General features: G+C 38.7%; 1 protein-coding gene across 1 annotated transcript in view; it reads left to right on the top strand.

Moving 5' to 3' along the window:
* The first annotated feature begins 2162 nt into the window (after nucleotides 1–2162).
* LOC101744254 (hexokinase HKDC1) overlaps nucleotides 2163–13231 on the top strand; it is a 40083-nt gene continuing 29014 nt past the window's right edge. The window contains exon 1 of the mRNA XM_062676589.1: nucleotides 2163–2356. The gene's annotated coding sequence lies outside the window, so the exon portion shown is untranslated. The remainder of the gene's footprint in view (nucleotides 2357–13231) is intronic.

Below are 13231 nucleotides of genomic sequence, written 5' to 3'. Positions count from 1 at the left end.
GTCAATTATGTCATGTCTGATAGCCAATGATTATTCATGTCTCCTACAATCAAAATATGTATATGAAATTAGATAAGCATTACAACGAAAAAAATCTTACTGTTTCTATAATTTTTTGCCTGGATCTTTTTTTTTATTGCTTATATGGAGGTGAGATCTTGAGATATAACTTCTAACATCTCAGTATAGTTACAACGGCTGCCCCACCCTTCAAACCGAAACGCATTACTGTTTCACGGCAGAAATAGGCGGGGCGGTGGTACCCACCCGCGCGAACTCACAAGAGGTTATTCGATATGAATGGCGTGAAAATCTGCCAATAGCTTCGAAAGCCGGCAAATAAAGAAGCGTGTATTTATTTAAGTTATTTTCCATCAAGAAAATAATTTACCGCGTAGAAATGTCCTTCAATTCATTTCTGTTCTATTTTCAAAGGAGGCATTATCAAATATATTGCATTATTTAAGCAGCTTAATAAAATTCTTTGAGGCAAAAAGTACTAAGTCTTGCACCAGGTGAAGAGATTGCATAATTTGATGCCGTCACGTTTCGACACAATCGCAAAAGTAATTTGTCAATAGACCGCATACAATTATTTGCAGTTCAATAACCCTCAGACACAGCCCACCGAGTTTCTCGCCGGATCTTCTCAGTGGGTCGCGTTTCCGATCCGGTGGTAGATTCTGCGAAGCACGGCTCTTGCTAGGGTTCGTGTTAGCAACGTCGTCGGGTTTGAGCCCCGTGAGCTCACCTACTAGTTAAGGTAACGCTGATATGGCCTCACAAGGCTATCAGCTTAGGTAGGAAAAAAAAATGCAATTCAACTCGTTTTAATGTTATCTCAAGACTCAAATAAAACGTATCCGTGTATCAAACAATAAAACGTTAATAACAATGATAACGATAGAATATTTCAGTATTAATTTATTATGGTAAAGAAGAAATTAATGTTATCGTTGACAATAAAAAAATATAGTTGGATTGGAATGTTTTATTGGTTCCCCCTCGTTGACGTGAGAAAATGTTGCTCTTTTTGGCATAGATTACCAAGCTCATAAATATTATGATGTATATTCCTCAGCTCGTCCAGATAAATGATGTTGAAGTCAATTATATTGTGTAATAGATGTCTCGCTCTTCAAACAGCAATGCATTACTGCGTCGAAGCAGCAATGGACATCATGGTAGTACCTACCTACCTACCTACCCGCGACGATTTAACAAATAAGCAATAATCAGGAATAAATCGCATTATCATCTGGACCCAAACCAGAATCCACTGTACCATGCCAATCAGAGACTAAAAATATTAGAAACACTGAAACAAAGAAAACATTATGTTGCGCTATAATTATCTGCCACTATTTAATCTGTGCCATCGAGTAGATTTGATCTTAGCCTCTTGTGGTAGAAACAAATATAAAACATCAAACAAACGGTGTATAATTGAAATATCCTTAGTCTATACGTACTTAACACATATTACTATGTATAGATTTTGAGATGGTACCATCATCTCGTTTTTACCATCGCAATGCCCGCCATCGGAGTAGAGTTCATCCATACTACTTGAAGCCACTACGTCCCACGCGATGCGACGGTAGCCACTGACCATCAGGCTATAAAAAAAAATAGAAAAAAATATGAAAGACTAATTATCATCGTGTAACAAAAATCAAACCTTTGCTATTACAAGTAAGATTTTAACTTAACGCCTCAAAGTGGATAGCCGATAACTTAAAACCGGCTGGATTGTGAGCTTTTCAGATCTGCATTCGTTAGAAACCACATTTACAATGTATTTGTTGTAAGTATATCCCTACCCAGTGTGGGATCTTCTCAGTGAGTCGCGATTCCGATCCGGTGGTAAATTCCGCGAAGCTCTTGTTAGATCTAGTGTCAGCAGATTGTCTCAGTTTGAGCCCGTGAGCTCACCTACCCGTCTGAGCCTAGCTGGAATAGCCCCTTTGCTTACCAGCGAATAAGACAGGAAAAAAAAAAACTCCAAGTACTGATATAGAGATACAATCTGTCGGCGGGTGTGTCGTCCGGCCCTCGGATAGCCACAATCAATATAACAACTACACAACATGCATGGAAAACAACGTAATCTTTCACGGTTCGACGTACAAACGACTTCGTTATCAGAAGGGTCTTAACGCCAATGTTTCGAGCCAAATCATTGTGTTTGGTATCAGTCTGGGAGCGCGCTCGATCTGAGTCGGTCGTCACTAGACATTCAGTAAGCTTCAGGAGAGAAAGCACGCGTAACCACGCATTCGATTCTCATTATTTAATCGGCCTTCGCGCTATTTTCTCATCGTTGTTTTAACGCTAGCTCATCAGAGAACCACGTGTGAGTATCTATATTCATAGTTAAAGAATAACATCATCTTGAAAACTGTCGTTACAGCAACAGGAATTTTTAACAAGTTCTTCTTACTTTTTCACATTTCTAAACCGCATTAACTATGACATGTATTCTAGTTTTTCTATTAAGACAATGGTAGCTTGTGAAATGAATTTTAACGTAATACAAAATGTTCGAAAAAAAAGCGACTTCAACAAAATAAAAAGAGGAGATATCTTCAATGTTCAAACTTTTTTAAGCTTGATGATATGAAAAGAGATCAACAAGAAACTTTGAAATAAAAAAGTAACCATCATAATTTTTTCACCTAGAAAAAAGTGCTGAGGTAACATCACATAAAAAGTACACAGAACTAAAGTCAAATTGATAAGCTTCTTCTTCTATTTTTAAGTCGGGTAAAATATGAATAGTCTTTTAATCATGCTAATTTTTTTAAATTCAAATAATGGGTAATTACTATTTTTAAAAAACTTGTTCACTCAAAAATTTGATTCAAGCAACATTGTCTCGTAAAAATTTTGCAGCGCATTGACAGAATTAGTATAATAAAAAAATTAAAATCCACTTTAGGGATTAGAGAAGAGCTTAAGAAATATTTATTTAATTTTTTTCGATTTTACATAATATTACTTTATCTTACTTATCATCCCAGTTTCCAGTCTTGTGGTAAGTTAGTAGAAGTTTGTTATTAGTAATGAACAATGACGTCATTGTTCACGTTCGACGTTTTGTTTAAAAGCTCGCATTGCGGGAAACAGACATACGTTCGCCTTCTACATTTAACAAGAAGAAACTGCAACGAATGAATATTTTCTTCATTTACCTTATTAATTGACATTATTCACTAAAATTTAAATAAAAACAACATAGGTATGATAATTCTCTTATTTTACAACTTCTTAAAAGTCTTGGATTAGGATTGTTAAGCAATGTTGGAAAATTTAAAATATCTGTAGCTTAACATCACAATATCCTCAGCATATATCGATATAAACAACATAAAATGTTGTCAACACGATAGTATTATCAAATTGCGTTATTACCTTTAAAACTATAAACATCAGAAGTTAATTTAATTCTTATCAATCTATACTTCTATACTTAATATTACAAAGAGGAAAGATTTGTTTGTTTGTTTTTTTTTTTTTTTTATTGCCCTTGTAGGCAGACGAGCATACGGCCCACCTGATGGTGAGTGGTTATCGTCGCCCATGGACTTCAGCAATGCCAGGGGCAGAGCCAAGCCGCTGCCTAATGAATACTAATAACAAACTTCTACTAACTTACCACAACACTGGAAACTGGGATGATAAGTAAGATAAAGTAATATTATGTAAAATCGAAAAAAAATAAAAAAAATATTTCTTAAGCTCTTCTCTAATCCCTTAAGTGGATTTTAATTTTTTTATTATACTAATTCTGTCAATGCGCTGCAAAATTGTATTGAATAGGCTCCGAAACTACTGAACCGATTTAAAAAATTCTTTCACTGTTGGAAAGCTACGCTATCTCCAGGTGACATAGGCTATATTTATTATATTTTAAAAAAAATTAAGGATCCCTTACTCAAATGATGTAACCCAATGTGTAAACAAATTACCTAAAATTATTTACATCGCGTGCGCTATTTCCCAAGCGAAGCCGGGGCGGGCCGCTAGTGTAAAAATAAAATCGAGTTTCTTCGGGTGCTCGCGAATGATCAGACAATTAAACCGGTCATTGCGCAGCTAATCCGATGAATTGAGCTCAATTAATGTTATATTTATCTTTGGTACTTACAAACTGTTACTTTAGTTTTTTTACTATTGGTCCAAACGTAATTGATGTAAAGCAGCGGTCGGGGCACTGTTTTAATTATTACCCCAAAATATTTTTGTGTAAGTTGATATTACCCCATAGCGAAGAACAAAAAAAAAACGAAATCCCTTCCTTTTAGCATCTTTCATATTCGTGATAATTTGAAATCACAACGATTCTAAAGAAGTTTCACTTCAATATATACTTTTTAATCACAAAAGTTTCAATTTTACCCCCAAATTTTCTTTACCCTATTTGGGGTAATTTACCCCGGTTCCCCGACCGCTGGTGTAAAGTGTAATCGAAGGTACAACTGTCTTGTTAATTTCGGCCGTGAAGCGCGAATAGTTCGGCTTTATTTTCGCGACCTAGAATAGAATGGAATATCACCACCCGATTTCTTCCCGGGGGTGTCGTAAAAGGCGAGGTTCACTTCATAATTGATAGCTGCGTTCTCTGAGTTACTATATAAATCTGCGATCGCCAATCAGCGTGTACTGGTTGTAGAATGTGTTGTTTTCCCGCACGGATGGATACCGACATCATTCTACCTGGGACGGTCTTCATACAATGCAATTGAACCTTCGACTTCGTGTCTTAAGCTAACTGTATTAACGTTATGATGTACACGGCAGAAATAGGCGGGGCGGTGATACCTAACCGTGCGGACTCACAAGAGGTACTACCACCAATTTCTCAATGAAACCGATTTTTTTGTTTCGACATGCCGTAAATTCACAATTTGATTTGATAAGGAAGGATTGTGCGTTATCGTGCGGAATGTTAGTACGTCGCGATATGCAGCGTGTCTTCGTAAATATGTAGGAATTGTCAATCAATCATAGTTGTGGGGTAAAAAAATATATTGGTTGTCTGTAAAGTCTGTTTACAGACGATAGTTTAACTTGATAACGTCATAAAGAAACATCGATGAAAAATTGCATACGTTTATGAATTGAATTGAATTAATATGACTGAATTATCATTATTTTGTATAATAAAAAGCTGTTACTTGAAAAATATCACTCCCGATCCGGCGGACAGAATTGAAAGCAGTCGACGTCGCCCAAAACACGTCATTTCGGATCCTCCCGATCCACTAACGGTGCTTTTAGGTACCACAAGCACCGGTCATCGTTCTCGTCGAACCCGTCGCTTGTAACAAAGAGCTCGACGAGTAAACTAACCCACAGACACAGCCCACTGAGTTTCTCGCCGGATCTTCTCTGTGGGTCGCGTTTCCGATCCGGTGGTAGATTCTATGAAGCACGGCTCTTACTAGGGTTCGTGTTAGCAAAGTCGTCAGATTTGAGCCCCGTAAGCTCACTTACTAGTTAAGGTTGCGCTGAAATAGCCTCTCAAGGCTCTCAGCTTAGGTAGGAAAAAAAAGAAAGAAAAATAAAAAAAATTCAGTAAATTAACGCTTGGGCCGATCGTGCCTCTCTATAGCTTGTTCAGCGTTGTTACTTGCAAGCTCGGGCTCAGGCGGAACGTGACACTTTTTCGTGCGCGCAACCGGCGTTCATTGATTTTTGAGACGTTATCACGTCAAAAATTTTTTTTCCCGAAAAATGAATTTTGGCAATACGAAATTGGTATTATTGATTTTCTTTTTTTTAAAACGTGACTTGAAAATGTTTAATAACAATTATATTGTAACATAACAAAATTTAACGAGAGCTTTCTCTCGTGTTAATCTAGAAAAAATATTTCAGAAATATTTAGTATATTTTACCAATTAATATTGGTACCCTATACTTATATATCCTTTTCATGACAAACGCTTGTCGAATTAAGACGTGAAAGCGTAATAAATGACTTTTTGATTGTGATTACCTACAGCGATTTATTTACTTTAAAGACCGTGAAACTCGTCAGAATTTAGTAGATCAATGTGCTGCATAACAACTAGTGCGGTCAGTCGTGGGTCAGTCGCGACGTTAAATAAATTGTCATTCAATTGAGTGATGTGAGCTGTATTGCCATCAATGAATTTTAAATTAAAGCTGTCCTATTTCGTATTAAAGACGGAAGAGGATCAGGATCCTCCAAAAAGTCCACTGTAAAATGACCGCCATTTTACTGAGATTACATTTCTTCTCATATCATCTCATTTGTAAATTTAATCCGTTATTAATCATTTATGTTATGTCGCGATTAGTTTCCTTCGTTTTATTATTATTCATAAACTGTAAATAATTAAAATGACGAATTGTAAAAATCTTATTACTTGACGCTGGCTAATGCACAAACCGTGCTGGAGCCAAAAATAATAAAGAAGAAGAAGACTTGATGAGAGATTGTGAATGCAGGCCAACTCGAAAAATGCGGTTGAAGCTTCAACTGTTTTATATAGGCAGAACTAGACGGTGGTACCTACCCGAGCGGGTTCACAGCACATCATACCATCGCACCATACCGGAGATGCGATTCTTAATAATTAGCTAAGAGAGACGTACCCTATTAAGATGTACTATGATAATAAACGTACTAAGTATAAATAGCAGCCGTGTTTTGTCACCGACAAGAAACTATCGATAAAATACAAGTCACCACTTGTATTCTGATTAATTGACAAGCAATGCGTGCGTTCAGATAATCAGTTTGCGGCCATTGCCAAAGTGTGCGTCGGTAAGTTTAGCTGCTGCTTCCAACTAGAAATGGTCGCGAGGGATTGACTAAATAATAGTTATTATATGAATTTAATCTGTATTCATTTCTGTTACGCTAACCAATCAAAAATAACGTTTAAACACAGTATTACTATGATGTTGGATTTGAGATCACACGCATTAATTGATCTAAGATAGAAAACAATTAAAGTGAATATATCGTCTTCTCGCATTATAACTGTATAATCTCAAAACTTACTAAATTTTACAGGAGAGTGTTTTAAAGATGTAACATATGATATTTTTAATAATAATCATCTTTGCAACATACATTTTTTAGTTTTTACCAATTACATTATCTGTCTTTTAAAGTTAGATAAAATTATGTATTAATTTTGTTAATAGTACCTAATCAAACAATAGGTAAACAAAAAAAAACAACTAAATTTAAACTAAGCTCTTATGACAGTATTTATGAGAAAAATACTGGTGTTGCCAAATGATTCCGCAAATTAACTCAATTTCGAATATTTTTGGAAATTGTACATTTTAAATGCGAAAAGACGATATGTATGTAGTTCCTAATATTTAGGTAGGGCGTTTTGTGAGCTCGCACGGCTGGGAAACCCCGCTCTGGCTATTGCTTCCGTGAAGCAGTAATGCGCTTCGGTTTGGAGGGCGGGGCAGCTATAAAACTGAATCATGGAACTCATGTCTCAAGGTAGATGGCGGCATTTACGTGATTCTACATCAAAGAAGAAAAAAAAATTGTCTAACAACTTTTCATACGCAATTTTGTTGTGTTTTCTGAAAGTTCGTTGACCTCGTCCGCGGTCAAATCGAAGGCAGTAGTAGTAAACAGGTGATCTTATCGCGTATTATGTAGTCGCGTAGGTGGAAGAAGGTCGCACGGCGTGGGGCGTGTGTGTTTGACGTTATAAACGACACGACACGCGAACATACCTTACTAAACGATAAATAACAACTCGAACACGGCCCAAGATCAAAAGAGACAACCGAAATAGTATTCCATTGATTTGACCTATGCATGTACGCGGCTTATAGACACTGTTAGTACTTTTTTTTCCTACCTAAGCTGATAACCTTGAGAGGCTATTTCAGCGGAACCTTAACTAGTAGGTGAGCTCACGGGACTCAAACCTGACGACGTTGCTAATACGAACCCTTGCAAGAGCCGTGCTTCGCAGAATCTACCACCGGATCGGAAACGCGACCCACTGAGAAGATCCGGCGAGAAACTCAGTGGGCTGTGTTAGTACGTTTTTTGTGATATGAAATGTAAAAGTCTAGAAATATCTTTATAGATCTTTTTTTTATTGCTTAGATGGGTGGACGAGCTCGATGTCGACCTGGTGTTAAGTGGTTACTGAAGCTCATAGACATCTACAACGTAAATGCTTCACCCATCTTGAGATAAAAGTTCTAAGGTCTCAGTATAGTTACAACGGCTGCCCCACCCTTCAAACCGAAACGCATTACCTGCTTCACGGCAGAAATAGGTGTGGTGGTGGTGCCTACCCGCACGGACTCACAAGAGGTCCTACCACCAACACATATTGCGGGATAACTATAATATATAGACATATGCTGTCGCGACACTTTTTGTAAATAATAATGTGTTCTACAAAGTCGTAGTACTTCCTTTTATTCTATCATCAATAGTTTTCTCAGGGCACGCGATGTAAAGAATATTTTAGGTAATTTTTTTACACTTTGGGTTTCATTATTGGAGTTTTAGTAAAGATCCCTAATTTTTTTCAAAAAAGATTTTAGCCTGTGTCACTTGGGAACAGTGTAGCTTCCAAACAGTGAAAGAATTTTTCAAATCGATTCAGTAGTTTCGGAGCCTATTCAATACAAACAAACAAATCTTTCCTCTTTATAATATTATTATTAGTATAGAAGTATAAAAGTATAAATAGTATAGAAGTATAGATAAACGTAAGCACCAAATGACGTCACGCCTATGAAAAAACTGTGCTTTCGACAACTTTGCTTTGAATTTTTTTTAAAGATAGTTGTTTGTTGTTTTACATTAGAAATACAAAAACAAGTTTAATATATAATATAGCTTGAAGTTTGCAAATATTGTAATTTTGTTCTTTGACCAGACGTAGCAAGATAAAAGGTCATCGTTTTTTCCCCACTTTAACCAGAATTATGTCAATAACAAAACAATAGAGAAATCGTAATACACAAAAAAAAAAATCGAATGTAAGCCTTGAGCTGCCAGTAATTATGGTCGAATTTTGACTACGAACTCTAGACGTTATAATGACGATACATTTGCATGTGTTTGTATTTAACTGGTGTTTGTAATGTAGGTTCAATAATAACAACCATAAACATTGATTTTGGCGCTATTAAAAAATTGCCAAGCAATGACGGTAACCGTGATTAGGGTTGCCAGATTTTTTCAGCCTATAAGGGCCAAATGTGTAAATAGGCAAACAAGTACGGGAATTTAGTTTATTACCCGGAACAAATAAAAAACAAAATTTTAAAGTGACATTTTTTTTTTTTTTATTTTTCTCCGAGGAGCATGTCAGTTTTGGCATATTTTTATCGGTTTTAACATATTTATAAAAATCAATACCATTATAATCGTACGGTTGGAACACGGGATAGAGTCAGTCCCACCGGGACATTTTAAACTAAGCCTACAATAGGGGACGACCCGGGATATACGGGACGTCTGACAATCTTACCCGTGATTATAATTTTTCAATTTCGTTCATTCATATTTCCAATTAAAGTTCCTAATAGTATATGTAACAATGTAAGTAATAACAAATAAAATGCGCCGTCTTGTCGTAGGAAATACTTTTTTTTTTGGTCAGGAGGAAATCGCCGCACTTCCGCCCTTCAGTGGGGATGGAGGGCGGGGCATGTCGGAGTCGAACTGACTAAAACCTCCTGTCGCTCAACAATCCACGTCCGAACCTCGCATGAGACAGAACTCATGAAAAGGCAAAGGGGGAAAGTGAAGCGCTTAGTGCGGAGCACATCTCTTCCATCACCCTCCCCCTCGGGACGCCGGACCGGCGGTCGTCAGCGCTACGACCACCAGCCACCTCGGTCGGCAGGCTATCCGGAGCCGGCCTAGATGGCGCCGGTTAGAATGGGTTATCCTACGGAATACTCCGCTGGGTCAGAACCAGCGTGGGTCGAGGATAGCCGGTTTTCCATCACCCGGATGATCTTGCGTAAAACGCGTGCAGAGCAGCTTGCACGTCGTCTTCTTAGGCCTCCTTCGCCGGTCCCCAGACCGACATGTGAAGGGTACCCGAAACACTTAGAAGGCCAGGGCTTGGGCGAGATCCACCTCCCGGGCCCCCGCTCGACGGCGGCGGGCTTGTGCGTCTCTCACGAGCCCCGCCGCCTCCTTCCGCGAGACGGTGCACTCGCAGAAGTCGAGCATCGCCTTCCACGACTCGTCGTCGCCGAGCATCGATGCCACAACACTTGGCAATGACAAGTCGTTTCCTACTTTTGCGACCAGGATGCGGCGCCGCCCCTCCCATGCGAGGCAGGCGATGAGTACCGAGTGGTAGAGTACAAATAGATACTAACTAGGTAAAAGTATTTACTACGACAAATTTTAGGATTCGAACTTCGGTAATAATTGTACTAAGCTTAAACGAGTACATCGCTTAGCTGGAGCTACGAACAGAACGTTCCAGACACTAACATTTGTCTGATCATGTGATGTAACAATAATACAGAAATAGCCCCGGGGGTCAGTCAATGGGCACAATGAATCAATGAGCGACAAAAGGCAATTGGCGAACAAGTCTCTAAATTGATTGCTTGCACGAGATTTTGTTATTGAGCTCAACCACTGGCTGCCGATACGAATAAAACTTATACGAACTTCAATATAGTTAGTTCATTTGTGAGATGAAAACGGCTTGAAGTCATTCGTGATTTCTAGAATATTCTGCTAACATTTGTTTGCAGACGCGCGTAAACCAGGGCAAAATATAGTTAAGCATCTTCCATTATTCGACTTCGGTTCCCACTGCATTTTGTACCGTATGTTCCATGGAGAGTGCTCTCAGGAATTGTTTGAGATGATCCCCCCATCCCCTTTTTATCATCGCACCTCCCGCCATCGGAGCAGTGTTCATCCATATTATCTGGAATCATCGACAGTGTGTTTCCAGAGATCTTTTTTGCCACGTACCATCCGCCTATGGAATGAGCTCCTCTCTACGTTGTTTCCCGAGCGCTATGACATGTCCTTCTTCAAACGAGGCTTGGGGAGAGTATTAAGCGGTAGGCAGCGGCTTGGCTCTGCCCCTGGCATGGCTGAAGTCCATGGGTGACGGTAACTACTCACCATCAGGTGGGCCGTATGCTCGTCTGCCTATAAGGGCAATAAAATTTTTTTACATCATTCTCCTGCCCTTCTCCCAATCACCTGGGGTCGGCGCAACATGTTTTCTCCTTCCATACTCCATTTCTTCGCTCACGCCCCTCTTACACATATAGTCTTTCACGCAATCCATCCATTTCTTCTTAGGTCTACCTCTTCCTCTATATCCTTCCACATTCATAGTTAACACTCTCTTACCAACCTAATTTTCATTTTGTCTCATCACATCCATTTTCTACGTTGGTGAAAAGGTGTATAAAAACTTTGACTTATATAACGTTACTACCATCAAAGTACCTACACGGTCTATTTTTCGTATCTATTCGCTGGTAGCCTAAGGGGTTATTACAGCTATGCCCAGACGGGAATGTGAGCTCACGGGCTCAACCTAAGAGAATTTGCTAACACTAACCTTAGCAAGAAAAGTGCTTTGCAGAATCTACCACCGAATCGGAATCGAGACCCACTAAGAAGATCCACCGAGAAACTTTACTGGCCATACGCTTTCTCCTCTCAATACATACTCATTGCTAAAAATAAAATTTCTATTTATTGGGATATCGTTTAGCGAAAGGGACGTTATTATTGTATTCTGTGTTAATTAATTTCGAAGAGAAACAGTAAGTAAATATCAGTCGCTAACAACGTAAGCACGGAATACGTGTTTCTAATTAATTATTTGCTACAGAACTCTGTAGTGACTCGACGAAATTAATAGCACTAAATTAGGCTTCACAGTTCAATCTATTCAACGCGTGCGTCAGTTACGATTTCGGTCATGCTACTATGGTTTTTTCATTAATCGGTGGCGGCCTAGTCCACGACATGATTTGTGAGTGGTTTCCGTCGCAATGTCGGGTACAGTCAAGCTGCTGACTATTGCTAGATGCTAGACGGTTCTACTTGAGGGTATGAGCTCTGGAGGTGAGGGCCTATTTTAAAACTCTGACTTCACGGTTAATATATATTATAAAAACTACACTTTTACAATATTTTATTTTTATAATAACACTAGCTTTTGCCTGCGACTCCATCCGCGTGGAATAGTTACTTTGGCATAACGCTAAATGTTACCCCCACTACATTAATATTTAATATTTTTAAATATTTTTGAATAATGGAATGTTAAGGAGCTATTCTTTATTGGTGCTCCACTTGTATTGGCCTTATCGTGATGTCATATAGCCTATAACCTTCTTCAATAAATGGGCTATCTAACACAGAAAGAATTTTTCAAAACAGACCAGTAGTTCCTGAGATTAGCGCGTTCAAACAAACAAACTCTTCAGTTTTATAGTATTATTAGTATAGATATCCCTAGGTTGTTTTACTGCCGTGTCTAGACAAAAGACAATCATCTGTTATAACATTTAAATAAAAATTCCGATATTCGAAAACTGTCCCTTCACATGTGACAACTGTTGCCTACCATTACTTACACATTCAAACCCCAACACTAGGGACCTCTTTCATGCGTCATTTGAGGGCCGGATGTGTGACAGTCATCGAGGTTGGGAGTATAATCCACAGCCGCACGTAATGATAGAAAGGGGACTCTGTCAATTCTGTCCTCCATTCTTTAACTTTCGCAAGGTGTTGATTTATTTTATTTACGTAAGTGATGAATGTATGTTAATATTTTTTATTTATTTTTATTTATTGCCCGTGTAAGCAGACGAACATACAGCTCGCATAATGGTAAGTGGTTATCGTCGCTCATGGACGTCTGCAGAGCAGAGCCAAGCCGCTGCCTACTGTTAAGTACCTACTCTCCACAAGCCTCGTTTGAAGAAGGACATGTCATAGCGCTCGGGAAACACCGTGGAGGGGAGCTCATTCCAAAGCCGGATGGTACGTGGCAAAAAAGATCTCTGGAAATGCACTGTGGATGAACACAGTGGCTCCAGGTAATATGGATTGAACTCTACTCCAGTGGCGGGCGGTGCGATGGTAAAAACGAGATGATGGTATCATCTCAAACAATTCTTCAGAGCACTCCGCACGGAACATAGTATATTCTACTGTATAAGAAGAAACCAAGCCAATAAAAGC

Source organism: Bombyx mori, chromosome 27 (genome assembly GCF_030269925.1).
Source record: "Bombyx mori chromosome 27, ASM3026992v2".
Lineage (NCBI taxonomy): Eukaryota > Metazoa > Arthropoda > Insecta > Lepidoptera > Bombycidae > Bombyx > Bombyx mori.
Note: the sequence above shows the minus strand (reverse complement) of the source record. Positions and strands in the feature narration are given on the sequence as shown.